We start from the raw sequence: 11,117 nt of genomic DNA, 5'->3' as shown, positions 1-11,117 counted from the left end.
CTTAAAGTACCAAAAATACACATTATTCAGAGTAATATTATATTATTACATTAATGTCACTGTAATGTTGCAGCTCATTTAATAACTTTATATTCTGCTGGTTGTATAATCAATAATAATACATCAACATTTATTAGATGAACAATAATCTGAATCTGTAAAGTAACTAATGAGCCGACTAGTCACTCTTAAGCACCAGACTATTCAGACAGTTAGACAGACAGACAGACAGACAGACAGTTAGAGAGAGACGGGCAGACAGACAGGCAGACAGACAGACAGACAGGCAGACAGACAGACAGACAGACAGTTGGCTCCTCCCTTCCTCCCTTCTCTCAGAATCAGACAGACAGACAGACAGACAGTTGGCTCCTCCCTTCCTCCCCTTCCTCTCAGAATCAGACTCTGGTGAATGAAGGTAAGAATCAGCTGCTTTATGATTTTCTAGCTGAGCGAGTCGTATTTTTATTCTGAGAGGATGATTCAGACGCTTATCAATCAGATTATTGATCCGTTGAAACATTGAAAACATCACTTAATTTCCTTCCTGAATGATGATGCTACTACATATCTGGTTTTAATTATTGATCTGTAGTGTGACACTGCAGGAAACCTGATCCATGTCATTGGACCTGGTTCAACATGTAGAACAGGTTTAAAGACGAGGTTCTGTTCAACGGAACGTTTAATATATGTTTTAATTAAGTTTTATTTATGCTTTAATTATGTTTTATTTATGTTTTATTTATGTTTTAATTATGTTTTATTTATGTTTTAATTATGTTTTATTTATGTTTTAATTATGTTTAAATTATGTTTTATTGATGTTTTAATTTTGTTTTATATATGTTTTATCGATTGTTTTATTTCATGTTTTATTGATTGATTTATTTATGTTTTAATTATGTTTTATCGATTTTATTGACGTTTTTTGATGTTCTATTGAGGAGAGGAGAAACAAGAAGGAGAGAGGAGGATGTTCTCCAAACTGAAGAACCCTGCAAAGATCTGGAAGAACCGCAGACAAAAGAACCACACTGAGACTAAAGGTCAGAACCAACAGAACCCCACATAGAACACCATCAGGCCAGAACCAACAGAACCCCACATAGAACACCATTAAGTCAGAACCAACAGAACCTCAGATAGAACACAATCAGGTCAGAACCAACAGAACCTTAGATAGAACACAATCAGGTCAGAACCAACAGAACCTTAGATAGAACACCATTAGGAGAGAACCAACAGACCTTAGATAGAACACAATCAGGTTGGAACCAAGAGAACCTTAGATAGAACACAATCAGGTCGGAACAAACAGAAGCTTAGATAGAACATCATTAAGTCAGAACCAACAGAACCTTAGATAGAACACAATCAGGTCAGAACCAACAGAACCTTAGATAGAACACCATTAGGTGAGAACCAACAGAACCTTAGATATAACACAATCAGGTTGGAACCAAGAGAACCTTAGATAGAACACCATTAGGTCAGAACCAACAAAACCTTAGATATAACACAATCAGGTCGGAACCAACAGAACCATCAGTTTGACCTTAGTGTCCTGTAGGCTCACAGGTCCTGAAGGGTCCTAAGGGTCCTGAAGTACCCTTTCTGTGCACATTTACATTACATGACATTACATTACAGTCATTTAGCAGACGCTTTTATCCAAAGCGACTTACAGGAAGTGTATTCAACATAGGTATTCAAGAGAACTACTAGTCACCAGAAGTCATCAGTGCATCTCCTTTCTTAAACAAGCATCTAAGAGCAGAAACCAGAGCAAAAGTACAGAAACAAACTAATATGAATACAATAAGTGCTCAGAGGAAGGCTCAGGGTAGTACTTCTTTATCAGGGTAGTACTTCTTTATCAGGTAGTACTTCTTTATCAGTAGTACTTCTTTATCAGGTAGTGCTTCTTTATCAGGTAGTACTTCTTTATCAGGTAGTACTTCTTTATCAGGTAGTACTTCTTTATCAGGTAGTACTTCTTTATCAGTAGTACTTCTTTATCAGGTAGTGCTTCTTTATCAGGTAGTACTTCTTTATCAGTAGTACTTCTTTATCAGGTAGTACTTCTTTATCAGTAGTACTTCTTTATCAGGGTAGTCCTTCTTTATCAGGTAGTACTTCTTTATCAGGTAGTACTTCTTTATCAGGTAGTACTTCTTTATCAGGTAGTACTTCTTGAAGAGGTGAGGTTAAAGATGGGCAGTGACTCTGCTGTCCTGAGGTCAGTGGGGAGTTCATTCCTCCACTGAGGGGTCAGGACAGGAAGAAGCTGTGACCGGGTGGATCGGCTGCAGGGACCTCTGAGCGACGGGGCAACCAGTCACCCCGAGGCAGCAGAGAGGAGTGGTGGGGGGGTGAGATAGGAAGGAGCTGTTCCTTTACTAGCGTACTAGCTTTGTGTTGTCAGAGTTTGAGGTCCTGAAGGAACTCATTCATAATAACACAAGAATGTTCTGTTTGTTGCAGAGGATGAGTTGTTCTCTGAGGAGGTTCCTGAGCAGGAGGAGGAGCAGTTGGAGGAGGTCGGCAGGAGGCTGATCATCAGGGAGGAGCAGCTGTTCAGTCAGGACTCCCCCAGTGAAGAGGAGGAGGACCAGCTGCAGAAAGACTTTGAGGCTCTGAGACTACAGATGTGGATGGCCGTTGACAACACCTTCACCACCTCCACCTCCTCCACCTTTACCACCATCGCCTCCTCCTCCTCCACCGCCTCCTCCTCCTCCTCCTCAGGGCAGTTGAAGGTCCTGAGGAGTGCTGTGGCCTCCATCCAGCAGCAGGAGATGCAGGACCGGCTCTGGACAGGTTGTCTTGAGGAACGGGTCCCAGTGTGGCGTCCTCAGAAGTGTCTCAGGACTCACAACACTCTGCTGCATCACCTGGTGGAGTCCAGACTGATGAAGGCTGCTGAGGATGACTGCAGAGAACCTGAAGAACTGTCCTCTCCTCTGAAGAGACAGGTGAGTCATCAACCTGCAGGTGTGTTTTATGGAGAACCTATGTTACTAAACCACTTGTACAGGTGTGTCTTATGGAGAACCTATGTTACTAATACACCTGTGCAGGTGTGTCGTATGGACAACCTATGTTACTAAACCACCTGTACAGGTGTGTCTTATGGAGAACCTATGTTACTAAACCACTTGTACAGGTGTGTCTTATGGAGAACCTATGTTACTAATACACCTGTGCAGGTGTGTCGTATGGACAACCTATGTTACTAAACCACCTGTACAGGTGTGTCTTATGGAGAACCTATGTTACTAAACCACCTGTACAGGTGTGTCGTATGGGGAACCGTTACTAATACACCTGTGCAGGTGTGTCGATGGGGAAGCGTATGAAGGAGGACCTGCTGACGGTGGTGAGGACGGTTCAGGACTGTTACCCTCCACAGATGGACATCCTGAACCTGTACGCCGGACTCTTCCACCAGAACTTCTCTGCTCGGCTGACTGAACTCGCTGCTCCGGGTGTGGAAATAGACAACTGCTGCTACCTGCTCCTCTGGATCAACCACTATTATCCACAGTGAGTCCATCACATCTTCACCTCCTGTATAACTGAATCTGTAACACCGACCGGATCAGCGATCATTCAGAGTCTTCAGGGTCTCAGCTGGACGGATTAAAGAACTAAATCAGTTTCACATCTGGACCCTCAAACATCTTCAGGTTTGGATGTTTGAGAATCTGGTTCAGCCTCCTGATTCTTCTTTTACCATGTTTATATTTTCATCTTATAACTGACTCACATTTGATAATTTAGACAATAAAGAAAGGGATGAATGCAGCTGATATAATATTATGAGACCAGACTTTATTGATCTCTGAGGATAAATCGTTTAAATAAGAGACATTATGGAGATTCAATTCTTCACCATGAGAACATGTATACAGGTAAGAGTACGATAGGTACAATAGACATGGTAATAATACATAATAAAGTATATAATGTCATATATATGTATTATATGTACAGAATATGTACTACAGTCAACCTTTATCGTTATACTATACAGACCTTTTCTAATAACTCAATAATAAAACTTAATTTCATCAGAGATCCACTGATCTGGGGCCAGTTTAGCTGTGACATCTCAGGGGAGTTTGTTTCCTCCTGCAGTGAAATATTAAACCATGAAGAACTGCAGGGAAAGATCAAGACGGCCTGTCTGGGTTCTCTGCTGATGCAGGACCACCTTAACCGCCTGGAGGACCAGTACCTGACCCACACTGAGGTACAGACCAGCAGACCGATGGGTCCTGGTCCCAGTCAGGGAGTCCTGTAATGTTATTTAGTGTTACTTTACTTTAACACTTGTTGTTTCTCAGATTGTTGTTATGTTGTCATAAAGTTTTTAAAAAGTTAGTTTATCTTAAGTTTATCTTTAAATGTCGTCTGTGAGTAAAGTGAAAGTGTTGGTCAAATAAAGTAAAGCCAGTGGAAGTATTCACAGTGAAAGGAGTAGAAGTGTCTGTTGAAGTGTTCACACTGAAAGGAGTTGAAGTGTGTTTCCTTCCTTCAGGACAAAGTGAAGCTGTGGCTGAACGCAGCTCTGAAAAAGAAGAGGAGAGCTGGCTGAGCGGCCAGAAACCTGAACTCATAGACCAGTACTGCTTCAGTCCACTGGCTATGGATGTCATACAGGTGAGACACAGGTGTGACACATCCAGGTAGTGTTGCAGGTTTACCTGGACATGTCTCTGTGTTTGTGTGTCCAGGTGATGAACAGCTCCCTGAGCGACTTCAACTGTGTGATCAGAGAGCAGAGCAAAGCTCAGAGGATCACCGCTCACCTGGACGGCTTCCTCAGCAGGTAGAATACTTATGGGGCTCGTTGATCCAGGTGTGAGGTTAGAGTACTAACAGGGATCATACAGGTGTGAGGTTAGGGTACTAACAGGGCTCATACAGGTGTGAGGTTAGAGTAATATCGGGGATCATACAGGTGTGAGGTTAGAGTAATATCGGGGATCATACAGGTGTGAGGTTAGAGTACTAACAGGGATCATACAGGTGTGAGGTTAGAGTACTAACAGGGCTCATACAGGTGTGAGGTTAGAGTACTAACAGGGATCATACAGGTGTGAGGTTAGAGTAATATCGGGATCATACAGGTGTGAGGTTAGGGTACTAACAGGGATCATACAGGTGTGAGGTTAGGGTACTAACAGGGCTCATACAGGTGTGTCGTTACATTAATACACTCTGTGTTTCAGCTATAAGACGTGTGTGGAGGAGTTTGTGAAGGGAAACCACGGCAACGCTGGCTCGATGATCAAAGCTCAGCTGGTCTGTGAGCAGCAGCTCAGGTACGACCTGAAGCATTCTTGGAAGTGTAGGAAGTCACTGCTAGATGAGGCAGTTGGTGGGAATGTGGACTCTGATTGGACGCTGTTTTCCTGCTCTTTCATTGGTTCTCTGTGACTGTCCTCAGGGATTACATCACAAGTCAAACTGGAAGTCTGTCGGAGCCGCAGAGACAAAGCTGTCTGGACAGTCTGTCGGCCCTGAAGGATTGTGGGTACAGGTGTTTCACCTGTCCTATCCACATCCAGCTGAAGGTACAAATACATCAAAAGTGAAGCTTTGATTCCTCTTTGCTTTAAAAGCCATGACCTTTGACTCTAAATGCAAAATTAGACTGTGTGTTTGTTCAAACGGGCCAAATGCTGGTAAGAAAGAGGATCCCAACGCTCAGGACCATAGAGGAGCATCGGTAGAGGAGGATCTGTAGAGGAGATCGGTAGAGGAAGATCGGTAGAGGAAGATCCGTAGAGGAGGATCTGCAGAGGAGGATCCGTAGAGGAGGATCCGTAGAGGAGGACCTGTTCAGAAGGATTGGTAGAGGAGGATCGGTAGAGGAGGATTGGTAGAGGAAGATCCGTAGAAGAGGATCCGTAGAGGAGGATCGGTAGAGGAGGATCCGTAGAGGAGGATCGGTAGAGGAAGATCGGTAGAGGAGGATCGGTAGAGGAAGATTGGTAGAGGAAGATCAGTAGAGGAGGATCCGTAGAGGAGGATCCGCAGAGGAGGATCGGTAGAGGAGGATCGGTAAAGGAGGATCTGTAGAGGAGGATTGGTAGAGGAGGATCGGTAGAGGAGGATCGGTAAAGGAGGATCTGTAGAGGAGGATTGGTAGAGGAGGATCCGTAGAGGAGGATCCATAGAGGAGGACCTGTTCAGAAGGATTGGTAGAGGAGGATCGGTAGAAGAGGATCCGTAGAGGAGGATCGGTAGAGGAGGATCTGTAGAGGAGGATCCATAGAGGAGGACCTGTTCAGAAGGATTGGTAGAGGAGGATCGGTAGAGGAGGATTGGTAGCGGAAGATCCGTAGAAGAGGATCGGTAGAGGAGGATCCGTAGAAGAGGATCCGTAGAGGAGGATCGGTAGAGGAGGATCCGCAGAGTAGGATGCGTAGAGGAGGATCCGCAGAGGAGGATTGGTTCTGTGACAGATCAAAATGTTAATGTGACCTTTTTTGCATAGAATGAGCTGCATTCTTTCTCTCTCCGTTCATTTAGAGCTTCGATCCTCCGTCACCATATTATGTTTATTTCTCTGCTTGGTGTTCTTCATGTGAAGCTACATGAGTTTCCCTGAGAGTTTACCGCAGCAGGTCCAGGTCTGGCTGTACCACAGCAGGTCCAGGTCTGGCTGTACTTCAGCAGGTCTGGCTGTACCACAGCAGGTCCAGGTCTGGCTGTACTTCAGCAGGTCTGGCTGTACCGCAGCAGGTCCAGGTCTGGCTGTACTTCAGCAGGTCTGGCTGTACCACAGCAGGTCCAGGTCTGGCTGTACTTCAGCAGGTCTGGCTGTACCGCAGCAGGTCCAGGTCTGGCTGTACTTCAGCAGGTCCAGGTATAGCTGTTCTGCAGCTGTTGAGGCAGAAAACCATTGAAGAGACGAAGTTCTTGGAGTTTACAACCAGCGGGAATATTTTATTAAGGATGAGTTTGCAACAAAATTCAACACGTTAGTCCTTACATGATCTCTTATATAGCTTTAATCTCGCCCCCCTTCCATCACTTTCAGCCAATCACGTCTCGTCGATTGGACCATGACAAAGCACATCTGGCCTTTCACTCACGTACTGTTTTCCTTCATTAAATGTCAGGTTGTGATAACCTAAACGACAGGACTAATGTCACTCTCACCTCCCAACCCCTCCTGGCACGACTTTGGCACTTGTTTATGGGAATCGCTTGTCTCCCTCATTCCCACAGATGATCTTATCAAACAAGTTATTGGGGTTCAACATAACACGTTATATAAAGTTGTATAAAGTTGTATATTCGGTAGATTTTCCTCAACACAGCAGGTCCAGGTTCTGCGGTAGTCCTGTCCTGTAGGAGCCAACAGAAGCAGATCAACAGCATAGAGTAGAACCTGATCTGTGAGTGGAGCTTTGAGACCAGCTGCTTCTGGTTCCTCTAGTTAATGTGGATGTGGACTGGAAAGGGACTTCACTCTCACTCTGAGACAAACATCTGGTCCTTATGTTGACGGTTCCATTGTTTCATTGATTTAATTGAATAATGTTTGACCTTTTTTAAACCTCTGAGACACCAGAGATGTAGAAGTTGTTTTGGTTGATGTTGGTCCATGACGGCATTCAGGGTGTAAATATGGTCTGAGGGACTTTGTGTTGCTGAACCTTCACAAAGCTGGAATTCATCTCCAGAGTTAAAGCTGGTGAGACTCCAGATGTTTCACAGAAACACTCAGAGTTTCAGGAGGACCAACTGGAGCTCCAGCGTCTCCTTCAGGACCAGTTCTTCTCCTGGTTTCAGTCTGAGATAGAATCAGAATCAGCTCTATTTGCCAAGTATGCGTACGCATACAAGGAATTTGACTTCGATTTTTTTTCTTGCAGTTGGGGGGGGGGGTGAAGGTGGACTTGTGGAACCTGCAGTAGAACACATTCAGGTTGTTCGCCAGTTGACGACCAAACGTCTCCTTTCTGTTGCACAACATTTTCCCGGAATCACATGAACCAATCAATCACATCTCATGACCAATAACCACTAACTGACGATGTGTTCAGGTGTCTTTCAGTCAGCTGTGGACCTCTGTCTGGTTGGACGGGTCACTTCCTGTTGTTGACTCTCTGCTGGACTACCTGAACCAGCAGCTGATCCACCTGACTGACCTAAAACCAGCCTGCAGACAGGTGAAAAGGATTACCTGTCTGCCTGTCCACCTGTCTGTCTGACTGACCACCTGTCTGTCTGTTTAGCTGTCTGTCTTTCCATCTGTCTGTCTGTTTACCTGTCTGTCTGACTGACTACCTGTCTCTCTGCAGTCCCTGCTGTGTGTCCTCCATCAGGACCTGGTTCTTCAGTATGTAAAGAGGATGATGAAGACCAGGATGAGGAGCAGAGAGCAGCAGGTGGGCGGAGCTCAGAGGATGAAGGAAGACGTCCAGAAGATCACTGACTTCTTCAGCGAGGGGGTGAGAGTCCACCTCAGGTCTTGGTCTGTCCTGATCCAGGTCTCCTGGTCTGTCCTGATCCAGGTCTCCTGGTTCCCAGCAGAAACTCTGGGACCCGTCACATGAAAACCTTCAGCCTGTCTCACAGTACCTTGTCTGTGTCCTCAGGGCTGTAGTGGTACTGTAGTAGTACTGTAGTAGTACTGTAGTAGTACTCTAGTAGTACTCTAACAGTACCTTGTCTGTGTCCTCAGGGCTGTAGTGGTACTGTAGTAGTACTATAGTAGTACTGTAGTAGTACTGTAGTAGTACTGTAGTAGTACTCTAACAGTACCTTGTCTGTGTCCTCAGGGCTGCTCTGAGTCCCTCTGGCTCAGTGAGGTTCTCTGCAGCCTCGCTGAGGTTCTCCGTCTTCAGGATCCTGAAAGTGTTCAGCTGGAGCTCGTGAGTCTGACCAGAAGGTTCCCAGACCTCAGGTACACAGAGACTACCAGAGAGTGTGTACTTGTACCTCTAATCATGTATGTTTGCTTTTGAACTGTGTTTATTGTTCTGGTATCTGCAAACAAACCGGGAATCTTTTCTGATTCGGATTCTGAGAGAGCCAAAGAACAAAACAGGAAAAGACAGAAAAGATTTTGTTTCGTTTACTTTTTATTATCGATGACATCAGCAAAAGCAGCTTCTCACCTCATTTACTTTTTAATAACTAAGAGTCTCAGACAGGAAGTCAGGGGACAAACAGGACATGTAAAAACTAAACATCAGGTGTTCCTGAACTCACCTGAGCACACCTGAGCTCACCTGAGCACACCTGAACTCACCTGAGCACACCTGAGCTGAAGAAAGAGCCGTGTGTTCTGTGCGGTTTAAATAGGTCAGTTGATGTTCTCATATTCAAATACTGGAGCTGTGACCTGGATCAGCTGGATGACAAACACCTGGTTGCCATAGGAGATGCAGGTGTGGCTGGTTTGGTGTCAGGTGTCACAGGTGTGTGAAGAAAAAAGAAAAACACTGAGAGGACTCGTGTTCATAAGAAAACCTGCAGCATCAGAGAGAAACTGCCTGTCTGACTGATATAATATACTATATATTAATAAACACTTTATCTCTGAACATTATATTGATAAACACTTTATCTCTAAACATTATATTGATAAACACTTTATAAACACGTTGTTGTTCCCCATAAAGAGATTTTGTTTCTGTATTAATCAATAAGGTGTTTTATTGATCCCCCCCCCTCTGTTTCTCCTCAGTGATGTTCATGTGTCAGCGCTGCTTTCTCTGAAAACCGGCCTATCGGCGGCTGACGTTCGCTCCATCAGGCGGAGCGTGGAGGAGAACCGCCTACTCGTTGTCTCCACCAATGAGAGTCCTCCGTTCTTCTCCAGGGTCAAAGTGAAATGGATCAATCAAAAGATCAGTCAGATGGGGCTGAAGCCCTAACTAGTTTCAGAATGTCGGTGAAGTAGAAGGTTCAGACTGGTTCATATGAATCCATCTTGTTTCTGTCGTCATGTGATCAGGACATTTAACTCTGAAGGTCATGTGACATGATGAAGGACGGAGAGCTGAAGAGAGAAGAAGAAGCAGCTCCTTTAGACTCCAGTCTGATGTGGAGTTCCTCAGGGTTCCAAGCTGGGTCCTCTTCAGGTCCTTTTGTAAGAAGCTTCTCTGGTAGAGAACGTGGTAGAGAACTGTTCTGTTCTAGAGTCAGAACCAGCTGTTTGTTCTGCAGGTCAGAGCAGAACATCTGAGACAAATGATGTGGAGCGTCACCAGACTCCACTGACGGGCCTTTATCAGCTGCTACATCACCATGGAAACAATGAAACCAGTCACACACACACACTCATTATACTACACATCCGTTATGTTGTTCATATTAACGAACACTATTATCCTCAAGAGTAAAATAATCATATGTAGAGGAACTGCACTAATATGTTCTAATATGTTCTAATAATAATAATAATTTATTCGCACATATATTGTACAGTAGGAAGAAACAAACATAATCACATGCTCACTAGGAGACTGATCCTGGTCAGTCTCCTCAAACTCACATTCTCTCAGACCATCTCGAACTTCACATAGCTCTTGTATACAAGTAGCAACACCCATACAATCAGCAACGGTATCATTACATATTAGAAAAAAGACGTCTGTTATACGTCAACATATTTACATTAGTTGTGTACATGAGAAACTATTGGTTAAAAGCACGTCTGACTATACATCAATCCTTCAGAACACAGGCGAACTAAGGCATTATCGCTATTATGCACAGTGCACAGGAACATAGAGAAGCGAGATAATGACATTCAATATTAGCTGTTGACATAAGACTTGTCACAGTTCTTCCTCCATACTGTGGCGGCTGTGGCACATGAGGTAGAGCGCTTGTCCCGTAACCACAAGGTTGGTGGTTCAAACCCCTCTACCGGCAACATGCCGAGGTGTCCTTGAGCGAGACACCTAACCCAAAGTTGCTCCCCGGCGCTTCATTGCAGCCCACTGCTCCTCCGGGATGGTTAAATGCAGAGAAATAATTTCCCCATTGTGGGACTAATAAAGGATTGATTATTATTATTATTATTATTATACTGTCAGTAGCTCCATACTCCTGTCACTCTCCCTCACTCACCTAATCAG

The 11,117-nt window shown here is 44.5% G+C and overlaps 1 pseudogene; it reads left to right on the top strand.

Moving 5' to 3' along the window:
• The first annotated feature begins 947 nt into the window (after positions 1–947).
• Positions 948–9,908, top strand: LOC129117009 (tumor necrosis factor alpha-induced protein 2-like; annotated as a pseudogene).
• The last annotated feature ends 1,209 nt before the right edge of the window (positions 9,909–11,117 follow it).

This window comes from Anoplopoma fimbria, unplaced genomic scaffold, assembly GCF_027596085.1.
Source record: "Anoplopoma fimbria isolate UVic2021 breed Golden Eagle Sablefish unplaced genomic scaffold, Afim_UVic_2022 Un_contig_9756_pilon_pilon, whole genome shotgun sequence".
Classification (NCBI taxonomy): Eukaryota; Metazoa; Chordata; class Actinopteri; order Perciformes; family Anoplopomatidae; genus Anoplopoma; species Anoplopoma fimbria.
Note: the sequence above shows the minus strand (reverse complement) of the source record. Positions and strands in the feature narration are given on the sequence as shown.